General features: G+C 39.5%; 1 protein-coding gene and 1 non-coding gene across 4 annotated transcripts in view; one reads left to right on the top strand and one right to left on the bottom strand.

Annotated features, from left to right (window-relative positions):
* Positions 1–7,804, top strand: part of CLCN3 (chloride voltage-gated channel 3) — a 41,740-nt gene extending 33,936 nt beyond the window's left edge. Inside the window, 1 exon segment of the mRNA XM_064482519.1 lies at positions 6,999–7,804. The gene's annotated coding sequence lies outside the window, so the exon portion shown is untranslated.
* LOC105105175 (uncharacterized) overlaps positions 1–27,204 on the bottom strand; it is a 113,258-nt gene that overhangs the window by 18,315 nt on the left and 67,739 nt on the right. For 2 of the 3 annotated variants that reach the window (XR_010379218.1, XR_010379221.1), the window contains exon 9: positions 9,698–9,817. This is a non-coding gene — a transcript (uncharacterized LOC105105175). Of the gene's footprint in view, positions 1–3,577; positions 3,963–5,696; positions 7,173–9,697; positions 9,818–27,204 lie in introns of those variants that run through there. The other variant, XR_010379219.1, reaches the window with a different exon arrangement.

Below are 27,204 nucleotides of genomic sequence, written 5' to 3'. Positions count from 1 at the left end.
TGTTGCATGTCTAGAAATTCTTTATTACGCAGCAGACATTGTGAATGAGAAAACCATATGTTGTCTTCCATGAGAGGTTTTCTACCTTCCCGTCAGGCAGACAGGGTGAGGGACTGATCATCTCACTCCATTCAGGCGCTGAGGTGGATCAGGACTGAAGTGCCTTTTTTCTTAAAACAGCTTTGAGGTATACTTGGCAGAATAATTTTCACATATTTAAAGCATACAACTTAATACACTTTGACATAAGTATATCACCAAGAAACCATGACCACACTCAGGACAGTGAACATACCCATCACCCACAAAACTTCTCTCCTGCCTTTTGTTGCCCCTCCCTCCCCCATCTCTTCCCCTAGAAACCATTGATCTGCTTTCTATCACAACATATTGGTTTGCATTTTCAAGATCCTTGTATGAATGGATTCACGCACTATCTACTCTGTTTTGTCTGACTTCTTTCATTCAGCATAATTATTTTGAGAGCCATCTGTGTTGCTGTATTAATAGCTCATTTTTCTTATAGCAGAGTATTGTTTAGTGCTGAGTTATTGCTGAGAAGTTTATTGTGTGTAGTGTTTGGATAGACCATCATTTGTTTATCCATTTACTTCTTGATGGATGCATGGGTTATTTACAACTTTGGCTATTATAAATAAAATTGCAGTGAATATTTGGTTACAAGTCTTTGTATGGACGTATGCTTTTGTTTTTTAAAGCACCCAGACGAGAAATGTCTGGGTCATATGGTAGATAGCTGTTTAGCTTTTTTTTAAGAAACTGCTAAACAGTTTTCCAAAATGATTGTATTACTGTAAATTCCTCATGGTGTGTATCAATTCTGGTTGCTCTACTTGCTTGCCAGCACTTTGTGAGGTCTTTGTAATTGTATTCATTCTAGTTTGTATGTGTAGTAGTATCTCATTGTGGTTTTAAAAAGCATTTCACTAATGACTAAAGGCATCTTTAATCAGCATCTTTTCATGCTGATTAGTCATCTGGATATCTTTAGTGAAGTGTGTTTTCAGGTCTGGCTCATTGTCCTTTGATTTATTACTGAGTTTTAAGAGTTCTTAATTCTGGATCAGATACAAAGAGAGACCTTTATCAGATATATGATCTGCAAATAGTTTCTGTCTATCTATGGCTTGTCTTTTCACTTGCTTAGCAGTGTTTAGGAAGAGCTTTGAAGAGTCTTCATTTTGATAAAGTTCACTGTATCAGTTTCTTTTTTAAATAGATTTTGGTGTCATAGCAAAGAAATATTTGCCAAACCCAAGGTCATAAAGATTAAGCCTATGCTTTTTCTCCTGGATGTTTTATAGTTTTAGATTTTCTATGAAGATCTATGATCCATTTTGAGTTAATTTTTGTGTATGTGGTGAGGTGTGGATCAGAGGTCATTTTTTTTTTCTGCATATGGATATCTAATTGTTCCAGCATTGCTTGTTGAAAAGACCCTTCCTCCACTGTATCCTTATTGAGAATCAATTGTCCATGTAAGTGTTGGTTTAGTTCTGAACGTTCTATTCTGTTCCATTATTCTGTTTTCCTGTTTTACATCAATACCATAATTTCTGATTACTGTAGCTTTATATTAAAAAGTCTGAAAATCAGATAGTGTAAGTCTTCCAACTTTGTTTTTCTTGTTCAAAGTTGTTTTGGATATTTGGGATCCTTTGCATTTTTATATGAATTTTAGAATCAGTTTTTAAATTCTCTTCCTTATTACATCCTGTTCTGCCAAAATTCCACCCATGCCTTTGGCCATCTCCAAAGCCACATTTTCTGAAGTCTCTCTAGACCCAAGGTGAAAGGAATTCCTCTTTCTTCTGTGCTCCATTCACACTTCATGATATTTGATTGCATTTATTCATATTTGGCTGTTTGGACTTGTCTGATCTTTCCTGCCATGTAGTAAACCTCTCAAGATTAGGAATTTTGATGTGATTCCCTCTGTCTGCTGAGAAAACTAGCTGTATGCTTTGCAGGAGTGAGCCCTGCAGTAAGAGGTGTCTGCAGCCAACATCTAGCTCATTGCTCGCATACTGTCAAGGAATCCTGCAGATTTAGAATTGTTGTTTGTTATCTCCAAGGCAGCTCAGTCTTTATTATTTCTATTGCTACTGCTGTACTTTCAAAGAGCAATGGGGCTAATTATTTTCCAAATATCAAAACATGCTGTAATTGACTTGTGATGCTAATTATGTGCTGCTGTGTCTTAACGTGCTTAGTGTTCACAGGCTTCTTCACTCATGGAACTTTTGGGAGGATGTCATATCCTTAGAGGTAACAATGCTGTCTTTGGCTACCTGAGCAGCAGTATCTGAACTCACTCCTGCTGTATTCCCAGTGTCCCCTCTAGCCCTCCTCCAGCCCTCCATGGGGGACCTGCAGTTCTGCCCTCTAAAAGCCTACTGTTTCTCAGGAAGACTTCCCTGTGAAATATAATCTTGTCCCTCTTGTGGGGATATTCAGTCCAGAGATCTGGCAGCAGGGGAAAATGTTTAGCCTGCTTTTGGTAGAGTCTAAACTGTTCTATGCTTATTTTAAGCAAGTCCAATGAGGAAATCATGTTGGCATCTAACAAATCAGCATAAATGTCTGATGAGGAAGGTCAGCTTCCCCGTCCCACTCAGGCGTCATGTTGATGTGACGCTCACCTTGGCTCACATTTTCTCCTGTGAGCAACGTAAGGTTCAAGACGTTATGAATGGCTTTTTGTTTCTCTTCTTTAGTCTTTCCACATTCACTGTGTCTGGTGAGATTATATGAATCCTGTTTATTTCCAGACCAGCACTCATCTTTTTAGGATCACGTGTTTAAAAGGCCAGTGGACAATTTGTTAGAAGATAGAAATCCTCTTAGATTTCAGTCCTAAAGTCAAATTTTGGTTAGTGGTGAATGAAAATTCCCCCTTAAAATTTTAAGTACAGTGATACAAAATTTTTAAAATAATTAAATATTAGTCGATTTCATTAAACACTGTATCACTTATTTACCTTTAAGCCTGTTTCTGTGGCAGTTTTGCAATGATTCCCTCTCTTTATTGATTCCCTCTGTATCAGAGTCCTTGAGAGGCCCCTGTCATCACTGTCAGGATCATCAGCACCATCATGGAACTGATTCCTCTGGGAGATTCTAGGAAAATAGAGATGGATGGGTGGGATCATGTAGGTGAGTGTATGCATATACAATAAGAACAATTATCAGACGTTAGATGCACAATATCCACTCCATTTAGAGAAGAACGTAGCCATGAAATCCTGCTGTGGTGAACAAAGGAAGCGGTGGGAACAGAATGGTCAATGGAAAGGAGGAGGCAGTGAGCAAAGCTGGGAGCACAGATCCTCGGTTAGGAGACCAGCACATTGGTGTGAATGAGGGGAGTGTGGTGGCAGAACAATGTGCGCACCCCCCCCCCCGGCAGCATAGCCACCTGTGACATGTTACTGTACACAGCAAAAGGGACAGCAGATATTTTAGGACAAAAATATTAGGGGATTTCTGTCTTCTAAATTGTCTACTAGTTAGTCTTTTAAACACATGATAGATTATTAAAGATTAGTGCTGGGCCACAAATAAACAGGATTCATACAATCTCACCGACGTACTGAATGTGGAAAAACTAAGGAAGAAAAACAAAAAGCTGTTCAGTGTCTTGAATGTTAAATTGCTCACGAGAGGAAACATTACCCAAGGTGAGTGTCACAGCAGCATTCATAATGCCTGAGTGGGGTGTGAAAAGGGGATCCTGAGATGAGGTGATAGGGTGAGTAGCCTGGATTGTCCAGGTGGGCCCATTGTAACCACAGGGATCCTTAAAAGCGAAGGACATTTCCCAGCCGAGTTTAGGGTCAGAGGGAGGTGTAGCCATGGAGCAGTGTTCAAAAAGGTTGCTGGCCATGAAGATGGAGGAAGTCGTGCGGCACAAGCTAAGGAATGTGGGTGACCTCTGGAAACTGGAAAAAAAAACAAGGAAACATTCTCTTCTAGACCCTCCAGAAGGCAGGCACCCTGCTGGTACCTTGAATTTAACCCAATGAGAACTGTGCTGGATCTCTGACCTCCACAGCCATAAAGTGATAAATCCATGCTGGTTTAAGCCATTAAGTTTCTGGGAATTTGTCACAGTAGTAATAGAAAAGTAACGTAGGGAGGGGTTGTGTAAGGGATTAAAGGTCTGGGATGGGGTGTGGAGAGGATTCTGACATTTACACCTGAAAAACAACAAGGTGAGGTGGGAAAGTAGTACCCTCAAGCCGAGTTTTAGAGAGAACTACCTGGCAGGGCTGTGAAGCAGACTGGAGTGAGGAGAGCATTGGAGAAGAGGAATCAATGAAACCTCTACCAGGAAAATAAGGAGTAAAATGTCACAGGGCTTCAGTAGTAGTGGACGTAGGAATGGAAATGGGCAGAGAGATGTGTTACTTTGAAGGAATTAGTATAGGTTTGATGACTGCATGTTGGGGAGAGTTAGCCAATGTGCGGACTGAATGTTTGCGTCCCCTCGAAACCTGTATGTTGAAACCTGATCTCCCACTGTGATGTTGTTGGGAGGTGGGGCCTTTGGGTGGTGATTAGGATAAAATGAGATCATGAGAGTAGAGCCCTCATGAATGGGATTTGTGCCCTTATAAGGGGCCCCAGAGAGCTCGCCTCTCTCTGCTCTCCGACTCATGAAGATAGTCGGAAGACAGCCATCTTCAAGCCATGAAGCCAGTCCTCTCCCAGATACCTTGACCTTGAAAGTCTCAGCCTCCAAAACTTGAGGAATATGCTGGTTGTTTAAGCCACCCGACCCATGGTGATCATAGCATCCTAGACTGACGAAGACAGAGGAGAATGCCTCTGAGTATGGAACTGATTGCCTTGAGAATGCTGAAACCCAGGGAAGTGGGCAGCACATACGTTAACTCACTTAATCCTGCCAGCACAGTAGGAGATAGTCTACATATTCCTCACCACTTAAAAGGTAAGGAAAAAGAGGCACAAATAAGTAAATAATTATAATAGTAATAATAATAATAATAAGTCATCAAAGATTCACACAGAACCCCCTGGAGGCAGAGTGAGAATTTAGACTCAGGCAGGCTGGCCCCAGAGCCCCTGCTTTAACTACCAAATCAGATGGCCTGGCTTATGTGGATCAATTTTTTTCAACTGTGATATGAGGGTACTGTGTCCAGTAACTTATAACTTCAAAATACCTCACTATAAGGGAGTCGCTAGTCATAGGCATTACAAACCACAGAAAGCTAGACACACAAAACTTAACTCATTAGGGCAAGAAAACCACTAATGTTTCTAAACATTATACATGCTGAGCCTTTGCAGTAAAATGTTTGTTTATAATTCTGCCTGGCTACAGAATAACTTCATAATTCTACACCTGGCTGGTGGTTCCCAGGGTAAACAGCACTGGCCTAGATAATTTAAATGACTTGCCCAGCCTCGGCCAGGAAGCTCGTGGTGGGATAAGTGCTACAGTCTGGGACATTTCCTTCCTATCCAGCAAGTCCCTCATGGGGCCTTAGAAGCTTCTCCTTTGGTGCCCAGCTGTCTATCCGTACTTATGACATCTTGTCAGGTGTCCCAGCCTGCTCCTGAACACCAGCCAGTACCCACTTCTGCTCTTTTCTGACCAGGTAGTAACTCTTAGCAACTTCCATTGCCTTCTTGGCATCAGTTCTTACCTGGAAGGGTAATGGCTCGAGATGGAAATGTGTCTACATGAGCAGCTGACAGATTTTTCATAAACAGCAGGAGTAGGCAAGAAAAGGAAAATTCAGGAAGAAAGACCAGTGGAAGCAAATCATTAAATACACCAAATGGATACTTTCAATGTATGTTTGTGTTACCGAGTCCATACTCGTTTTGCTCACTGCATGACAGGCCAGTAAATCGGGAGACCAGGTTTTGGGGCAAGGAATGGCAGCTTTATTCAGAAAGCCAGCTGACCAAGAAGATGGCCAACTAATGTTCTGGAGATCCATCTTCCCCAAGTCAGAATTCAGGCTCCTTTTATATTAAAAAGGGGAAGAGGGAATGCCTGGTTGTTGCAGACTTCTTGGTGTAGGTATTCTTTGTTGTTAGAATCCTTTGTTTTTGCAGCTCTTCACCTGGGTCAGATCCCTGTAAACCTCCAACAAAACAAATGTGATTTTCTATTCTGCAACTTGTTATCTTTGTAGGAGTGCAAAAGTGTTAATATCCTTAATGGTCAGAGCCTTGAGAACAGGCTCCCCTGTCTATTTCAGGCTAAAGGCAACATTGTTTCACAAAAGGTGCAGAGCTGGCCAGACTGAGCGTGGAAAACAGGGCACAGAGTTAAAGCCAGAGGAACAGATCTAGTATGGAGTCAGATTTGTTCTTTTCTATTAAAGGGGCAGAAGCAACTTGAAGATGATGTTTATTTGATTTATAATTTTCTCTCTCATTCTTTTGAACTCTTGCTCACTTCCATTCCATTTGCTTGTTTTGAGTCGCTCACGGTCTCTGTACCCTTCAGTATAATTTAATGTGATCTCAGTGCTGTCTAGCCTTTGTGTTGTTTGTGCTACTTCCATTTCACCTTTTTTGCTCTGATTACTTTTACTTTTCTATTTATTTTCTGTAGTTTGCCGACTCATCTTTCTGTAGGCTTCCCATATATTTCTGAAACTCTTGTTTGTCTTTGTTGTACTTTTGTTTTGTAAAAATGATTGCTTTAAGTCATGTTTCCCATAATACATTAAGTAACACCTTTCATCATTCTTGAAAAGCTGTTTTGTTTCCTAGAGTGTTCCATTATCTGCCACTTTATTATATTCTTTTTTAATAGTATTTTTGTATAAATACTAAAATACTAACTAGCTCTTTTTTTTTAAGAACTTTTTTTTTTCATTTCAACTAGAAATCTAGGCCGAGCTCTTTTCCAAATATGTAGAGAGGTACCCAAGTCATGTGCCAGTCCAGAAAGATGAAATTAGAATTTTTTCATTGTTGTTTCTCCCCAGTCTGCCAGAATCAGTTTTGCAGAGCTGCTCCCAGTGTGCGTTTTCCCCGTGTCCATTGCCTCGTGTCCTGCTTCCTGCACATGCAGCTTGTCTGTGAAGATTGCCCGTGAGCTCTCCTCCTCTCTCGGAACCAAACCTGTGCACATTCCCAGTGATGTCCTCTAGGCGCTGGTCCTGTTGTTACAAAGAAAAAAAATGTTGCTTTTGCTCTAGAGTGTGCTACTTACACTAGAAAGATAAGCATTATCAACACTTTCTGAGCTCCGAAGTCATGGGCATTCTGTAGCTTCGTAAGCACAGTCTGAAGTCAGGAAGTGTGACACCTCCAGGTTTTGTTCTTTTTCTTCAAGATTGCTTTGGTAATTCTGGGTCTTTCTGGGTTCCATACAAATTTTAGAATTATTTGCTTAGTGAGATAAGTCAGACAGAGAAAGACAAATACTCTATGTTATTACTTATATGTGGGACGTGAAAAATAATACAAACAAATGTATAACAAAACAGAAACAGATTCATACAGAGAACAGTGGGGAGAGGGAAAGGGGGAGGAGCCAGATGGGGGTAGGAGATTAAGAGACACAAACTACTATGTAGAAAACAGATAAGCAACGGGGATATATGGTATAGCGCCGGAACTATAGCCATTCTTTGGCAATAACTTTAGATGGAGTATAACCTATAGAACTACTGAATCCCTATGCTGTGCACCTGGAACTAGTACAATATTGTAAATTAACTGTACTTCAATAAAAATAAGTGAATATAAATAACTAAAATATAAGTGAATAAATAAAAAATAAAACTTGGGACATTCTTTTCCCGTGTCCTTCTGTTTTATATTTACTGATTTGGGCAGCCCCCTCCTATTTTGTTGTTCAGGAATTTAAGTAGTCCACATACCTCAACAAAACATTAGATTTATATTTTTATTTCTAATTTTTCCAGTTACTTTTTTATATTTCAGAGAATAAGTGAGAAATGAAGGCTTTGATCAGCCACATTAGAATGGAAACTTTTCAGTGCCCTTTTAAGAACACATTTTGTACTCTATTTTGTGTATCTTGTTTATTTGTAATTGGTCTGTCAGGATTATCTACTCTTCTTGCCTCAATTTTAGGAATTTTCATTTTTCTTAGAAACTGTACTTCATTTAGATTCTAGATTTTTAAAATATATGCATTATTTTACATATATAGATCTCTTTTAATGAAGAAAGTTTTCTCATTATTTGTAGTTATTTTCACTTACCTTATTTCCTTCAACTAATTTGCAAAGTAGGTTGGTGTGGCTCTTTTCAAACTACCATGTATATTTTTATATTTTAAATACCGTTTAATACATTTTTCTTAAAAAGTCTATTTTGCTTACACATTACTTATCTGTTTATAGATTTTGAGTAGAAGACTTTATTTTAAAGTTTTTTTCAAGTACTTTAGAGCATCATGAATTAACTGATTATTGCTTTTATTGTCTCAGGAATTGATGAATATTATTCTCACTAATTTTAAGTTTATTTTTTATTGAAGCATAGTTTCAGGAGTACAACATAGTTGTGTTAAAAGAGTTTGTAATGCCAATTTTGATTCTCAAAATTCATATTAAAGGCCAATAAAGAATTGTAACAGTTACCTATTTATTTCTATGTGAAGTGATTTATTTGGCTATTATTTTATTTCATTGCACTGTAGTTTAAGGGTATAGCTTGAGTGTTATCCATTTTTTATTTTAGTTTGTCAGTTATTGAGATAGTGATTGATGCTTACCATATGGTAAATTATTTGTAGGTATTTCAATAACGTTAGGGAAATAATGAGTATTCCTTATCTGGGTTATATACTTCTATGTCTAGTAAACAAGTGTTGCTCGTTGCAGCTTTTAAATCTTCTATACTTGGTTAGTTTCTAAGAAAAAGGCATTAAAATGCTATGGAATATCAAAGAGCAATTCAAAGAATGAAGGAATCTTTATGTGCCAACAAGAAAGGTCCTCAGGATACAAGTGCTAAAACCCAGCTTGGGAAGCCCTCTTCTAGGGCTTTGCTCAGACCTTCCCTCCTTGGGAAGCTGGCTGCACGCCCTATTTAACATTGCAGCGCCCTACACTGCGCACACAGGGGCTTCTCACTCTTTACTCCGCTTTGCTTTTTCCACGGCACTTGATATATTCTGCAATTTTAAATTATTTAATTTATGTTATGTTTACTGTTAATTGCCTGATTTTCTCCACTCAGATATAAACACCACAAGCCCAGTGATGTCTGCTTGTCTTGGTTGCCCATGTATCCCAGTGCCTGGTGTTTAATAGATACATATTAAAAAAATGTTTATTATTATAATTCATGTAAGAATAAAAATCCAAAACTATTTATTTTTTTTAACATTTTTTATTGAGTAATAGTCATTTTACAATGTTGTGTCCCAAACTACTTTTAAAACACATAATATGGAAATACATAGAAGAGACCCATAAATAAACTCACAGATTTGTTAAGTGTTTGATTCTAGGAGGGAGTTGAAAAATCAAGGAGGCTTTTTACTTTTAGTGTGATATCCTTCCTCATTTGATGGTTTTTATAATAAAAAATATGTAAGTATTCAGTATGTAATCGCAGTGTAAAAAATTAAATTTGAAATGACAAATAGCTCAGAATAAACAAGATGTTTTGATAAAGAAGAGTAACAGATGAGAATGAAGCTTACTGTGTATGAAAGGAGACTTCTCAGCGTCTCTGTAGGATGGCACTGATAAAGCAGTAGACCTACACATCACAGAACCAGCCAGATGTCTGGGATCGATTCCTTAGCAGAGCTGAGAAAATACTACATAAGAAAGGCATGTCAAGTCAAGGAGGGATAGAAAAACGTGGAAATAATTACTGAGCTCTTGGGGTTTGGAGTGAAACAGTGTGAATTTCACCTTACATCAAAAAGGAAAATATAAATAGAGAAATACAGACACATTATAGTACTCACCACAGGAAACACCATAAATAAAATGGAAGGTCCAATGCTACCTTGAAAAAAGTGCTTAACAATATAGAAGATACTGGATTGAGATTCTTATTGAACCAAGGTCCATGCAACCAAAAGAAAAACACTAAAACTCTGGGAAGTGTACAAAGCTCTTAGACATGCAGTACTGATTCAACCAGAATCCACCAATTTGCTTCTTTCCTTAATGGTCAAATAAGCCATTTACAGATGGTTAGTTTACACTGAGTGACCCTAAGAGCAGTCTGAAATCTACAAACAGTATACTTGCAGAAGTTTTAAAAGGCTTTAGGATCATAGAGCACTGGTTTTGAATAAAGTAAGACTTCCTACAGTTATTTTTTATTGTAGTTTAAACACAAATCAAGGATGCTGGTTCAGTGGCAGACCCATGCAAAGGAAACTGGGATGAGAGGCTATTTAATTGCCCAGAACAGGGAGAATCTGTCTATCATCCCTGTCAATAATAATTAGTGCTTTCTGAAAAGGATGTTGTAGATACACAGTCAAAATGATCCTTAAAGGGGGGATGTAATTTGGCTTAGGGAAATCCATCACCAGGAAATAACTGCTTGTGAAGGAAAAATACAGCAAAGCACCACACTTGGAAGTAATAACCACACAAAACACGACCCCACGCCCAGGCTCGGTCTTATATAAGAAACTATCATATTGTCAATTAAATAGTAACTTCTCAGTGATGACACTTTGAAATGGCTAAATACAAAACTGAGAGAAGAAAGGAATTGCTCCCAGTCACCTCTCTGTCCCCCTTCCCTGCCTCCACAGCCCCACAAACAAACAGCACAAGAGAAAACCCAACAGCCCTGTTTAGAGTGATTTTCCTGGCTCACTTTCACAAGAGACCTAGAAATAACATCGCATCAGTATGTAAACCAGACAGGGCCTGGCCTGCTGTGTCAACACAGAAAATCAATCCTGGAGTCCCAGCCCTGCCTTGTGGCCTTTAGGACTACATCAGAAATCAATCCTGGGGAAGAAAAAAAGGGCAGCGCCACCAGGCTCGGGGACACCCCTCGCAATCTGAGTTCCAGCTGTGGCTGTGCCAGGGAAAACAGTCCTGGCCACGCACGCATGCTCTTTCTGGGTGCTGCCAGCCCTTTCAGGCTGAGATGCTGGAGGACTTTGTGGGTTAGCTACTGAGCTACAGCTTTGCATGAATTACCTCATTTCGTCTCCACAGCAGCCCTTTGAGGAAGATGCTATTCTAGTTCCCCTTTGCACAAAGGAATAAAGATCCTTAGAGGGAGTCAGTTGGCTAAGGTGCTGATCCAGTGTGTAAAGTTGGCCCTTTTTACCTTAAGTATTTAAAAAATAAAATATTTTTCTGGCATCTTCGTGTTCATTTATTTGGACAGCCAGGGCAAAGTACCACGGACTGGGTGGCTTAAACAGCACAGATGTCTCAAAGTTCTGGAGGCTGGAGTGGAAGATCAAGGTGTTGGCAGGGTTGGTGTCTCCTGAGGCCTCTCGGTTTATAGATGACTGATCGTTCCTGTGTTTTCACATGATCTTCCTTCCCTTTATGTGTCTCTGTCTCCTGGCTTTCTCTTCTTCTAAGAACACCAGTCATTGGATTAGGGCCCACCCTAATGAGCTCCTATAACCTAATTACCTCTTTAGAGGTCCTGTGTCCAAATATAGTCATGTTCTGAGGTACTGAGAGTTAGGACTTTAAACATGAATGTTGGTGCAGGGTGGGGGGGACACATCTCAGGCCATAGCAACTTTATTATTGTAATTTTTACAGACTTAACCATTTTAATACTTTATGAAATAATGACCATACATCCCACTCTGCCTATCCAATAAAAAATACCTCATTTTGTCTGGAGAAAACCCTGCAAGACGCTAGCTGACTCTTCTCACTTTGCATGTTCTTGGCATTTGAGGTAGTTAGGGTGACCCCCAAAATCATGCACTAACTCCCTGTCCAGCGGCTTGGAAACCCCAGTGTGCATCAGGGCTTCGGGGGCCCGGCTGGGCTGAGCCTCCGAAATCAGGTCTGAAGTGGGGCTGAAGGAGGTCCTGGGAATCTGCATTTCTAGCAAGTTCCCAGGTGACGCTGTTGCTGCTGGTCCGGGGTCGCCCTTTGAGAAGCACTGTTCTAGTTCATTCCCAGCCCCCTCTCTAGGTGACTCTCCCGCACCAGCCTGCCCCTCATGAGACGGGACCTGCTGAAACTCCCGCCGCTGCCTTCCCCCAGCACCGGAACCTGTGCTCACTCGGCCTGCCTGGCTGTTTGGAAAGATAGATTCTCTATGGTCTTTCTAGAGCCCGTCCTTCCACGTGGCTACTCGATCCCAAAACCCTGTTGCACACTCAAGACATTAGTCCATGCATTTTCCCTGTCTCTCCTACATTAACAAGTTTTTTCTCCTTAGAAAATCATCCTCATCAGCACATACGCATGATATTAATTCGCTCATCTTAAAAAGCAAAACAGAAACAAACAGAAAACACATCTTTTACTGTCCTCTCCCTTCCCATTAGTTGTTACTCTATTTCTTCTAGTCTTTGCAACAGAACCCCTGGAAGGGATGGTCTTTACTCAGTCTCTCCAGTTTCTCTCCTAATCTCTCATAAACTCCCTGTGACCAGACCTTCACCCCCACTATTTCACCAAAACTGCTCTTACTAAGGTCACAGATGACCCCCAGATTGCTAAATCTCATGGCCCACCTTCTGCCATCTCACATTTTACCCCATGTGGCAGACGTGACATTCCTTGTTCATACACTTCTTTTGGCTTCTAGGGCAGCTGGTAATGGGATTATTATTGTCATCTAGAATATATGAATGATTAAAATTCCAAAAAGCCTTTAGCTTTCTTTCTAATACGGTAAATATAAATAGCTATGATCTACATTAAAAAAAAAAAAAAGTCTTTGGGGCTTTCCATGATTTTGTAAGACTGTAAAGAGGCCCTGACACCAGAAGCTCGAGAAGCTCTGCAGTCCTGAGTGCTCCGGAGTTCGGGGCTTTCTATTCCATTGTGTCTCCAGCGTTTCTACGTAGAGTTCTGGGGAAAGGTGGGTTATGTATTATTGTCCCATGGATGATGAGGATGTGATTCTCAGAAAGGCACCACCACACACACAAAATACACATCTTTTTAATGTGGTTAAGGTTTAGATTTTTCTCCTTAAAGAGGAAGGAGCAATACAGAGAAGGGACAAAGCTTTCAGGGTTTCAAATCCTACAAATTCCCCAGATGCCAATGGTAAGACCCCATCAGGTTCTTTGAAAGGTGTTCCTTTGCCAGTGGTATTATTTCAATTACACAAATAAACTCTCAAACAAGGATGATACAGCAAACTGAGAAAAGTTGGTATTCTGTCCTGGCAAGACCCCATACTGCATTCCTTTAGGGGGAAAAAAAGACTGATAGCCAAATTTTATTGAAATATTGCAAAAAAGAAAAACAAAAAAGGAAAGAAAGAATTAAACAATGCATAGAACATTTTTATTATTTTTCCCTGAGTTTCAAAATACAATTCAGCCATTGTTTCTTCCCTGGGAAGCCAAACAAATATTAGTTTACAAACTAAGCAAATAACATCAAGAGAAGAAAATAGACTTCTTTTTATTTTCTCTGCCATTGAAGTGCTACTAATGTTAGCAGAGAAGAATCCGTTAATGCATAACAAGTCACAGTGCCCTATGACTTTTATTCTATCTCAACCTAAACAGGAAAATTATAATTCTGAGTATGCACCTCTTTTTTCCTCTTTGTAAAAAGCTTTCAGGGATAAGATATTGCATTCCACTCTTTCTGAATCCAAAGAACTGTTTGCCCATGAAAAGAAATTTCACCAAGTTAGAGACATTATTTTAGAGAAGCAGTAGAGTACTCTTTCTGCGAGATAAAGACCGCAGCTCCTACAGTTTACTCTAGCACCTGGAGGTAAATGGTCTTCTCAATCTACATCACAACCACAACCTTTCCACTACACAGGGTAGCTGTGTGAGCAGAGGCTGTGACTTCTTGGTCCTTGGACCCAATTATTCCCTGCTTCAAAGTAGGTTCAAGAAATGTTTGTTAAATTGAAAATTAAATATTGTCATCTGAATCTTCAACAAGCACTACAAATTCAGTATCTTCTCCCATCGTTATCTATCTTTGTAGATTGCTTCATCACCTATCATTTTCAAAGCCAAAAATGTTGGCTTCAATGACCAGGCAGTCTGCCACTTTGAACTTTATATCCAATTAACGAATCCAACAGACTGCAAATTCTCTATTGGTACACAAATTTGGGTTTCATTATTACTTACCAAAATATTACTTTAGATTCATTCATTTTCCCTAGTATAATGCTTTCTCCAACTCCTCACTTTAAAGTTGGCAGTATTTGCTTTCCAAAAGGTGGAAAAAAGAAGTATAATTGATATGCTAAGACAGGAGAAAAAAATCAAATCATTAATTGTTCAATTAAAAACACAAAAGGCAGAAAAAAAGTGGAAGACAAAAATAGTGACAAAAAACAAGGGCAACAAATAAAAAACAATAACAGATATGGTAACTATTAATCCAAACTATATCAATGATTACTTTAAATATCAGTGGTCTAAATGCACCAGTTAAAAAACGGAGATTGTCAGTATGGATCAAAAAACAAGACCCAACTATATTTTTACATAAGAAATCCACTTTAAATATAAAAACATATCTTGATTAAAAGTGGATGAAGAAAAATAGATCATGCTAATATTAGTCAAAAGAAAGTAGCAAGACTAATTTCAGACAGAATACAATGTAAGGAAAGTTATCAGGGATAAAGAAGGGTACTACATAATGATAAGTAAATTCTCCAAGAATACACAACAATTTTTAACATATAAGCACCTAAAAACAGAGTGTCAAACTACATGAGGCAAAAACTAATAAAACTGCAAGGAGAAAGAAATGAATGCACTATCATAGTTGAAGACTTCTACAGCAGACTTCAACATCAGTTGAAGACTTCAACCTCTTTCAGAAATGGACAGATCCAGTAAGCAGAAAATTAGTAAGGACATAGCTGAACTCTACACCACCATCAATAAACTGGGTAGTTAACAACTATAGACTACTTCATCCAACAGACAAGATAGACCACATTTTGAGCCATAAACACACCTTAACAAATTTAAAAGAATAGAAATCATACAATGACCACTCTCATACCACAATAAAATTAAACTAGAAATCAATAACAGAACAGTAACTGAAAAATCTCAAAATACACAGAGATTAAACCATATTCTCCTAAACATAACACACGGATCAAAAAAGATATATCAAGAAAAATGTTTAAATGTTTTGAACTAAATGAATATGCAACTTATCAAAATTTATGAAATACAGTGAAGGTAGTGCTTAGAGGAAATTTTTCAGTATTGAATGTATGTATTAGAAAAAACAAAAGGTCTAAAATCAGTAATCTAGGTTTCCACTTGGAAAAGAAGAGAAAATTAAATCAAGCAGGCAGAAGAAAATTAATAAGAATTACAACAGAAATCACTGAAATTGAAAACAGGAAATAAATAGAGGAATTCGACAAAACCAAAAGCTGGTTGTTCTGAAAAGATCTTTAAAAATCAATAAGCCTCTAGCCAGGCTAACTAAGAAAAAGAGAGAAGGGGCACAAATTACTAATATCAGAAATGAAAGAGAGGACATCACTACAGATCCCACTGGCATTAAAAGCATAATAAAGGAATACTGTGAACAACAAAATGCCCACAAATTTGGTAACTGTTGGTCTGCACCCTGCAGGCCTGTAAACCTTGTGCTTGCCCAGCCTCGAGACTGAAGAAAGAGCTCAGAGTCAGTGACAGAGACATCAATGGTTTAATAGATGGGGATCATATACGTCCAAAACAAGAGGGTCCTGGAGTTACATCCCACTATGGACAGCCAATGGCAGGAAGGACATAGCAGCAGTCTGCAGTACCAGGGGAAGAAGGAGGTTACCAGTTACAGGGGAACTTGACATCAGGTTGGCTTACCAGTTACCGGAGAAACCAGCAGAGGAGCTTGCCCCTCACCACCCTTTTGATAAACTAACATAGTGGAGTCATTTTGATCTGAAGATTAGAACATCCACTAGCTAGGAACAGAAGCAAGTACATAAGCATTTACTGATTAGGCTCTGTGATTAAGAGGGAAGGTCAGTCGTGTGAGTAGGGTGTTGGTAAAGCAGGGACTAGTCAAGCAGAAGGTGTACAGAGAGCAAGAGAACAGCCATATTGGATGGCCTGATCATACCGTAACTTAGATGAAATAGGTCAATGCTTTGAAAGACACAATTTGCCAAAACTCACACAAGAAGAAATAAACAATCTGAATGAGTCTATATCTATTTTAAAAATTGAATCAATAATTAATAGCTTTCCAAAACAGAAAGCACCATGTCCAAATAGGTTCACTGGTGAATTCTATCACAAATTTAAGGAAGAAATTATACTAATTGTCTACAATCTCTTTCAGAAGATTAAAGGAGAGGAAATACTTCCTTACTCATCTTATGAGGCCAGCAGTACCCTAATACCAAAACGAGACAAAGACATTACAAAAAAAGAAAACTATAAACCATTTTTCTCATGGACATAAATGCAAAAATTGTCAATAAAATAATAGCAAATTGAATCTAAAAAATATTTATAAAAAGAATTAAACACCACAACCAAGTGGTATTTATCCCATTCATGCAAGGCTGGTTCAGCATTTGAAAAGTAATAATGTAATCTCTTCCAACCACAGACTAAAAAGGAAAAACTGCATGATCATATCAATAGATGCAGAAAAAGCACTTGGCAGACAACACACATTCATATTAACTCTCAGTAAACTAGGAATAGAGGGAAATTTTCTCAACTTGATAAAGACTACCTACAAAACTAAAGCTAACAGCCACAATGGTGAGAAACTTAAAGCTTTCTTACTATGATCAGGTAGGAGGCAAGGTTATTTCTTCTTACAACTCTTTTTTAACATCAGACTAAAAATTCTTGCTAATGCAATATAAGAAAAGGAAAGAGGTACACAGATTGAGAAGGAAGACATAACAATGTCTTTGTTTACACACGTTCTTCTTTGTAGAAAATCTGAAATAATTGACAAAAAAAAATCCACACAAACAAAACCTTCCTGTAATTCATAAGCAATTATAACAAGATTGAAGGATACAAAATTAATACATAAAAGTCAATTGATTTCCTCTCTAACAATCTGAAATTACAAACACAATACCATTTGCATCAGCACACCAAGAATGAAATACTTAGGAATAAATCTGACAAAATATGTACACAATCAGTATGAATAAAACCACAAATTCTGATGAATGAACTCAAAGAAGCACTAAATAAATAGGGAGATATTTCATGTTCATGGACAGGATGACTCAATATTGTCAAGATTTCAGTTCTTCCCAACTTGATCTATAGATTCAGTGTAATCCCAACCAAAATCCCAGCAAGTTGTTTTGTGGAAATCAACAAACTGATCTAACATTCATATGAAGAGGCAAAAGACGTTTTAAGACTTACTGTAAAGCTACAGTAATCAGGACAGTGGGTACTGGCAAAAGAATAGGCAAATAAGTCAGTAGAGAGCCCAGAAATATGTTCCCACAAATAGTCCACTGATCTTTGACAAAGGAGCAAAGGCGATGCAATGGAGCAAAGACTGTCTCTTCAACAAGTGGTACTGGGACAACTGGACATCCACAAGCAAAAAAAAAGAATCTAGACATAGGCCTTACAGCTTCACAAAAATTAAATCAAATGGATCACAGACATAAATGTAAAGTGTAAAACTATGAAATTCACAGAAGACAACATAGAAGAAAATCAAAACAATGTTGGGCATGACCTTTTTAGATGAAGTGCCAAAGACACAATCCATGAAAGAAATAATTGATAGGCTGAACTTCATTAAAGTTAAAAACATCTGTTCTGTGAAAGATGATGTCAAGAGAACAAGAAGACAAGCTGCAGAATGGGAAAAATATTTGCAAAAGATACATCTGGTAAACTATTTTCCAAAATATACAAAGAATTCTTAAAACTCAACAAAAAAACAGCAACAACAAAAATACTGATCAAAAATAGACCAAAGATCCTAATAAACATCTAACCAAGAAGATACATAGATTTCAAATAAGCGTAAGAAAAGATGATCCATATCGTGTATCATCAGGGAAATGCAAATTAAAACAGTGAGACATCTATTAGAATGGCCAAAATCTAGGGCACTGACAGTACCAAATGCTAGTGAGGATGTGCAATCACAGGAATATTCAAAGATTGCTGGTGAGAATGCAAAATGGTACAGCCATTTTGGAACACATTTTGATGATCTCCTATAAAAACCAAATATACTCTTACTATATGATCCAGCCCTCACACTCAGGTATTTATACAAAGAAGTTGAAAACATGTCCACACAAAAACCTGCACTCAAATGTTGATAGCAGCTCTGTTTATAATTGCCAAAACTTGGAGGCAACCAAGATGCCCTTCAGTAGGTGAAGGATAAATTAAGGTACATCCTGATGCTGGAGTATTAGTAAGCCCTAAAAAACAAGCTGTCAACTCATGAAAAGGCATAAGGGAAACTTGAATGCGTATCTCTAAGTAAAAGAAGCCAGGCTGAAAAGGCTACATGCTGTAGAGTCTAACTACAGAACATTCTGGAAAAGGTAAAACTATGGAGACAATTAGATCAGCGGTTCCTGGCAGTTGATGGGGAAAGATAAACAAGCAGAGGACAGAGGATTTTTAGGGCATTTTTAGTACTCTGGATGATATTATAATGATGGATATATGTCATTGTACATTTGCCCAAACCTTTAAAATATACAAGACCAAGAATGAACTCAAATGTAATCTATGGACTTTGGGTGGTTACGAGGTAAAACAGAGATGACAGCACTGCATGGTGATGTTGAAGGAAACTGTGAGTGCAGGCTTCATCCTTGCTCATAAAGGTACCATTTTGGTAAGTGGTGTTGATAATGAGAGAGGCTTTGCGTATGTGGTGGCATAGGGTCTGAGGAAAATCTCTTTACATTCCTCTCAATTTTGTTGTGAATTAAAACTGCTCTAAAAATGATCTTTCTTTAAAAATGGATATAAAATATTGCTTCTGCTTTCTTCTCAGTTTTCCCTCTGCTTAGACTTTCAAAGGCTCTTTATTTTCTGTATTAGTCACATACTTACAGTATTCTGCTGGATTTTACTATATGACTCCAAACAACAGTGTCCTCATCAGCTCCTGTCTACAATTTCCATACGCCCTGTATTCCCAACAGGTGTCTCTGTCTTAAGGTGGTTTCCCCAGAAGCAGATCCAGAGGCAAGGATTTGTGTGCAATTCTTTATTATGTGGGAGATGTCCCCGTGAAACACCATAAACATTCAGGAAAGGAAGACAGGGAAAAAGAGAAACAATAAGGTGTGCATTATAAGTAGGTTTTAGAATGAGGGCAAATACAGATCAATCTCACTGGGGAACCCTGGGATACAGTGAGGAACACTCTTCCCTGTTATCCAGTGCCCAACCCCAATTGCTTTCAAGGGGTATGTATTCTCTGATCAATTTGCCACTGGCCAAGAACTGCTGCTGGATGCATCTACTCCCTAGCATTTTTAGCCTGCCTCGTGCATGAACAGATAGAATGTCTCTGGCAGAGTTACAGGTGTTTCCAGCTGAACGCATGTTACCAAAATGGTGACTGCCAAGGACATATGGGTGGGTGCAGACACAGGACTATTTTAGTGGACATGACACAGTCTCACTTATACTTCTGTTGCTGTGCTTAAACAGTTACTTGTGTAGGGGCTGCCTTTTTGGTTGTTGTTACCAGTGAAATTCTGCTCAACCTCTAGTCCCAAGGTCAGCCGTCACTTACTCTAATTCCATCCCTAAGGAAGAATTAATGATTTCCTCCTCTGTACATCCATCATACATCCCTAGAGATCAAAATGTCAACCTGTACTCATTGTCTCCTTCCACATCACCATGCAGTGCAATCATCTCTATTTTACAAATGAAGAAACAGACAGGTCTGCCCAAGAATATCTGACTCCTAAAAGTTGGAGCCCAGACTCCAACCTAGTACTGTTAACCCAGAATCTTCCACTTAGCTCAAGAAACCAAACAACTTTGAAATGAACTCAACTTGTGTCTTTTCCATAAAATAACCGAAGACCAACTGGCCCCAATAAGTCCCCTGACATTCCAAGAATCAGAACCGCAGTGTGAAACAGATTTATCTGAACACAACCACTTTATATAAATGATTTCTATATGAATATCTCCACAAAATCTGACTGCAGATATGAACATATCTGTATTTCCTATCAACAACTCAATCATTACCTGCCTTATAAAAAGAAGTGCGGTTTCTCCCTCTTGATGTGCCTCATTTCCCTGTTTGTTTGTTTGTTTGTTTGTTTCCAGAATCATGGCAGTTTACACAAACTAAAAAGATTTTACAGCCTTCCACACCCAAGCCTGCAGAAATTCGGTGTCTCAAATAACCACTTCCTTTGCATCCTGCCGCAACACAGTGGACAATGGAAATCGGTCCCACACAGTCTGCTTGTCAGTGCTAGTCTCCTGCTGTGACTGTCTCAGGGGTCTAAATGCTACGCAGCTGGTTTTCAGGGAATTGCACTCATCTTGTGCCCTCGGCCTTCCAGCACTGATTGAAGCACTTAGTGCTCAATCTTTTCAGTCTCCTATGTCGTCAGCTCACGGGGTCTGCTGGCCCCAGAGTACAGGATAGGATGGTTCTGGTACCTAGCACTTTATATGTAAGGATGTTCTTTTTCCTTGCCTGTTCTCCCTTGTCAGCCCCACTCCCTGTAGCCTCAGTCCAAAATTAGAGTCCTTGTGCTTCTTGACCCTATTAACAGGGGTGATGCTCAGCCCATAAATTCAATTAAGCAAGAAACAGACAATCCTGTGCAGCATAAAACTCAGCTTAATTTTTATTGAGACTCACCTTACCCACAAAGGTAATGGGAAACTTAAGCTCAGTCCCACTCATAATTTTCTGTCTCCTTCTGGGGTCTTGGAGGGTGCCTTGGGATTCAGGAGTGGGAACTCTCTGATCCTCAAGCACTCGCCCATACAGATAGCCGCTGGGACACCCTCAGCGCTAATGTGCATGCGCCCTTCTAACCCACTGGCTCACCCGTGCTATCAGCACAGCGGGGTGTAGGACTCCTCTCTGAGCTGATCTATGAATCCCATCTCCTGACACCCACATAGCCATGTCCACTCAGAGATTCTGCCCTCGCTCACCATGCCTGGTGACGGCCGAGGCCCCAGCCACTACCACACCGGGGCCTGTGCGTGCTGTCTTGTTTTCTCCCTCCAGACTGACACATCCCTCTAGCGGTGCGGGGCCGAGTCCCGCTCTGCCTGCTGCTTTGGGCCAAGTATTTTGTCCAATCTGCCACTGCTCTCTCCTCTATGGGGCTTTTGAAAATCAAACAGATAAGATAACAAATAAAAATCCCCAAAGATGAGCAAGCTCTTTCTACTTTCTGCTCTTTCATACCTCTTCCCTGAATTGGATGGAAGGAAGAGAGAATAATTTAGGGAGAAAGATTCCAGAGCAATATTGCAAACTGTTACCTTAGATACACGTACAAGATAAAAATAACCCTTTCTACAGGTTCTGTCTTTACTCTCCACAAAGCTAACACCCTAAGCCCTGCTCACAAATATCCCCTTTATACTGCATTTCTCTCCAAACACGTCCTTTTGCCCTGTCCTGCTCTTGTATATATAAAAAAATTTCAATTCTAGAAAGTCCTGTCCATCTTTTAAAGATTTGCTTCCTAAAAGTCCAAGGTGGTTCTCTGAGTACAAATTTATTCTTTAATGGGCTATTCTACAAAAAAATATATAATAAGAAAAAAATTAAATGTGTCAACTGATATAACTTGATAAACCTTAATATCAACACAGTTACTCCCAGAGGACACAGGTGGAGAGGACAGTGAAGCTAATAAGTGATCGGGAAACTTAATTCTGAGTTAGAACCTGGTCTTCTGTTTCTAAAAATATCACTTCATTTTAAAAGACCTAAATATTTCTAGATAAAGCAAACCTTTACTTTTGCCCAAACAGGGAAAAATAGTTTTATGAGTGTCTGTTCTTCTATTTTAACAAGCATCATGTTAGACAATAAAAGAAATGATCAGAAAATTGCTTAAAAAAAACCCCAAATCTGCTATTCAGATACAGGGATCATAGTCCTCCTTTTATGCGATACTCTGACGATGCTGCTCAGAGGCTGCTCAGGAGGAAAAAAAGAAAAATGCAACCGTTAGGTCTCAGGTAAATAACTGTCTATTGCAATTTAAGCTAATAGTTATTCATTATTCAGTCAACTATTTGGTACAGATAAATATTCTCCCACTTGTTAGTCCCTGGGGCCTTTCTTAATCCTATCTGGGTTTACTTTCAGTGAATTTCTGAGTAAGCACGTTATAGGTTGGCTGCATCTTGAGCTAGGGACACCCAAGGTGTAACTGCTTCATTTTTTTTTTTTTTTCAAAGGAAACAGTCCATCCAAAGTGAAACCTGCTGTGTTGTTTTAGTGGTAGAGGATGTTTTCGTCTTTGGTGGTGGTGTTACAGTTGCTGTTGTTTTAATCAGACAGTTACATCAAACAGAAGCAATCAAGTTTCTTTTTTCATTGCCACCTCCCTCCACCCTTTCCACTCAGTCCATGCTGTTAAGAAAATACCCTGTTAGTAAAGTGATTCATCTCCTTTTTGTGCAGCTGAGCAGCTGGAAAGATCATTGTAAAGGAATCCTTCCAGATGGTCAGTATAAGTTAAAATGTCATTGGAAATAAGGCAATGCCTCGGGGTCATAGGTATTTTCTGAGGTCTAATGTGTCTTCCAGAGAAAGAAAAAGAAGTTTCCACTCAACAAGGTGCCAAAGAGGACATTTAACTCCAAGCTCCACAATCTGGCATTGGTCCATGCAGCTCCATCTGTCCCTAAAACTGGAAGCCACAGTCAGTTTCTCTTCTCTTCATCCACGTGTTTACTGAGATGAGTAGTTTCTCTACAGACAAGCAGAAAACGCACTCCTCTCTGTTTAGGTAAACATGAACATCCCACTGTGAATGCCATGACTCTGGGCTTTCCGATGGACAGCTGCCAAGTCTGCATGCTTCTACTCAATAACGTGCTTTGGTTTACAGGCTGAATCCCATCACTCCACTGAGAGAAAACCTCTGAGGGGCTGGGATACAAGACAGTAAAAGCATGACGGCAGGAAGGCTGAGGACCTGAGGGAAGGCCCGCTATCTGGAGAAGTCAGGTTCAAAGTGAAAGCAGAGCAAAGAGAGAAAACACCCACCAAACCTGATCAGATCTACACGCACAGCATTTTAGCTGATGCCACTCAGAGCGTCTCCTTTCTAAACAGAGGAGTGTGGATTGTAAACGCTGGTTGTGCCGCGTGGTAGCTGAGCCAACTTACCAGAAAACCAGCTGCATTTTCTCCAATTTAGTGTTGGATTATATGAGTCACAATTAGAACTTACAAATTACAAAGAAAAAGACGATTTCATGTTTTCTTAAATGTAATAAAAAGTTTCCTGTTTTTAATCAAAGTCAATGCATTCAAAGTGACTATTATTCTATCTGATTTGTAGTTATTTCTTCATGTGTTGTTTTGACCAATTGGAAAAGAAGCTCTAAGAAGAGGGCTCCAAAGACGAGCTCGTGCACTTCTTCCTCAGCACTTCTGCTTCAGTGGAGGTGAGCCAGAGAAGGGACCATTACTGAAATATAGTCGTAACTTTTATGGGTGGTTTGAACTTGTTAAAAGTTGTAACTGGGATTTTCTGTTCAAAGTTTCCTCAGCCCACATATCCAGAGTTCATCACAAGAGTTTTGACTAGCCAGCTTCAAAGTTCCTGAAGGCCCACCAGTCAGAATGGCCATCATTCAAAAGTCCACAAATGACAAATGCTGGAGAGGCTGTGGAGAAAAGGGAACCCTCCTGCACTGCTGGTGGGAATGCAGTTTGGTGCAGCCACTGTAGAAAACAGTATGGAGATTCCTCAAAAGACTAGGAATACACTTACCATATGACCCAGGAATCCCACTCCCAGGCATATATCCAGAAGGAACCCTACTTCAAAATGACACCTGCACCCCAATGTTCATAGCAGCACTGTTTACAATAGCCAAGACATGGAAACAGCCTAAATGTCCATCAACAGATGACTGGATAAAGAAGTGATATATTTATACAATGGAATACTACTCAGCCATAAAAATGACAACATAATGCCATTTGCAGCAACATGGATGTCCCTGGAGAATGTCATTCTAAGTGAAGTAAGCCAGAAAGAGAAAGAAAAATACCATATGAGATCGCTTATATGTGGAATCTAAAAAAAAAGAAAGAAAGGAAGAAAGAAGGAAAAAAGAAGAAAAAGACAGTAAGACAGAGAAGTAGGATGGTCTGTCCAAGGTGCCCTAAAGTGAAAAAGAACCTGTAAAGAACTTCGGAAGCAGAGTAGTATCCATCTGCTTAGATTTTTATTCTTGCAAAAGAGGATCTGAGTGCCCAAGATGTGCCAGACACTGAGGACCAGGGGGCGTGATTCCAACAAGCCAGGTCAGAAGCAGTCCAGTGGCTGGATACATGTGCTGGAGAAAATTTGAACAGAAAAGACTTGAACCCAGTATCAAGAGATCTAATTTAACTGCAAGTCCTGAGGCTTTGAAACCGTGTCACCTGTTAAATGGCCACCCTTTCCTGTCCCTCCAAACACCCAAACTACTTGAAAATTTTCCTCTGAATGCTCTTGCATGGTTGTGTGTGAAACCCCATTCCCCCTTCACTTTAATTAAGTAATTATTCCTTTCACCAACTCTGTCTTCCTGACAAGTTCCCACTTAATCTTTCAGGGCATAACATCTAAATTTCAGCCTCTGGGAAGTTTTCTCCTGACTCTCAGCAGGCAGGCCCTTCCTTCTCTGCCTCACCCCTGGGCTGGAGGCTTCTAAAAGGCAGGCATTGTGATCTGCTTGTCTTAGCCTCCTCAGCACATGGCACAGCTTCTGGAACAAAACAGATCATATCAGGAGGTGAGAGAGTGAATCAAGGATGGTAAGAACAAACTCCAAGCAAAATAAGGAATGCCATGCTCCCTGACTCTGAGAGTTTTATAACATGTGAGAATGCCTCAAGTACAAAATACCACACAATTAGCAAACAGCTGCATATTGTGTGCCCATATAAGCATAGAGTGTGCGCTGTTAGGCACCAAGCCAAGGGTAGATGGTGTGTGCTTCTTGTGACTTTATTAAAAGGCTTTCCAGGAAAAAAAAAATCCTGTCTCTTCATTTTAAATATATTCTCCAGGAGACTTCCATTTCCCTGGAATTTAGATTAATAATTCCATTTATCCCAGTAATACAATATGTGTCAAACATCACAATGTCTGAAAGAGATTAATTAATTTGCCTTGACACATAAAAAGAAGAGATTGATGAAAAAAATCTCTGGAAAGAGATTTTGATACCAAATTAAGATTTCAAAGTAAGTTGATAAACAGCAGCTTAAGAACTGGTTTATTTCCCTATGAAGCTGTTTTCAGGCCCTGCCTCCAGTACACCACGTGGTCGGGATTCGATTCTCCTTGGGTCCCCGCCCCTCAGCACTTGAATTCTGACTTGGTCTCTGTGCCCGCTCCTCACATGTACAAGTCTGGTCTTGCTTCAAGCTCTCTAGGCTTTTAAATATATTCTTTGTTCCCATTATTGCATACATTTCTGCTAGTTGGGTTCTGAGACGTATCTTCTGACAGCAGCTTTCATTTTGTTCAAGCTAGTTTTCCTCAGGCTACTTTAGATAAATCCCCTGCCCAGGACCCTCTGACCTCAGGGTTTATCTTTTGCTCAGTCAGAGCCCACAACTTATGAAATGTGACATATGGTGTCATCAGAGTGCGCACAGCTCTGAGCCCAATGCCGGACAGCTTGAGGGCACTCAATAAATATATGTGAAATGTACTAATTGTATACTTGTTTCTAATCTATAGTGTGACTATAGCTTTTGTCATATGAGCCAGAGATAATAGAAAAAAATCAATGAAATGAGATTTTAAGCCAGGATAAGGATCACACACACACACACACACACACACACACACACACAAAAAGCAGAATGAAATTTAGGAGCAAACCCATGGGGGCAGTGTGGAGTAAGAAAGGAAAAAGGAACAAGTGTAAAAATAAGAGGCAGAGGTGGATTTGAGGAAAAGCTAATGAAAATTCATCTCTGGGCCCCTTAGTTCCATTGCACAGATGAAGAAACTGAGACACAGAGAGGTAAACATCATTGTGGCAGGCAGAATAATGTGCACCCCCTACCCTTGATGTCCAGGCTCTAAGGTCTGAAACCTGCAAATGTTACCTTATATGGCAAAAAGGATTCTGTAGGATGTGATCAAGTTTACAGACTTTGAGATAAAAAGTGTTCTGGATTTTCCAAGTGAGCCCAATGTCTTCATTGGAGTCTTTAATAAGTGGGGAATATTGAAAGTGGAGGGTTGGAGAGATGAAACAGAAGAAGAAAGAGGAGAAATGAGAAGCATGGGAGGAATGAGACTCACAGTTGTCGGTATTAAAGATGAATGAAAAGGGACCACAAGCCAAGGAAGGCAAGTAGCCTCTAAAATGTGGGGGACAGCACTCAGCTAACAGCCAGCAGCAACACAATGGGCACTCAGTCCTACAGCCACCAGGAACTGAATTCTGTCAGCAACACAATGAGCATGGAGTTGGATCATGAAAGGAACCCCAAGAGCCCCCTGAAAGGGACGCAGCTGTGCTCACACCTTGATTTCAGCCTAGTAAGGCCAGTAAGCAGCCTGACTTCTGCCCTGCAGAGCTATAACATAGTAAGTCTGTGTTGTTTTAAGCTGCTTACTTTATGGGAACTTGTCACACCCATAATAGAAAAATTAAGGCAATCATATCTAGACCAAAGACTATCATGCTGAACAAAGGTAAGCCTAGAACTCTGAGCTCCTGACTACTAGCCCACCTTGGATGAAGGGGTGACTCAAAAGTGATAAGAAATCTAAAGTAAAGGAAGTACCCAAACATGGAGGTTTGATAAACCAAAAACCAGACAAGCAATTCAGAATTAA

This window comes from Camelus dromedarius, chromosome 36 (assembly GCF_036321535.1).
Source record: "Camelus dromedarius isolate mCamDro1 chromosome 36, mCamDro1.pat, whole genome shotgun sequence".
Taxonomy (NCBI): Eukaryota; Metazoa; Chordata; class Mammalia; order Artiodactyla; family Camelidae; genus Camelus; species Camelus dromedarius.
This window is presented reverse-complemented; position numbering and strand designations above follow the sequence as displayed.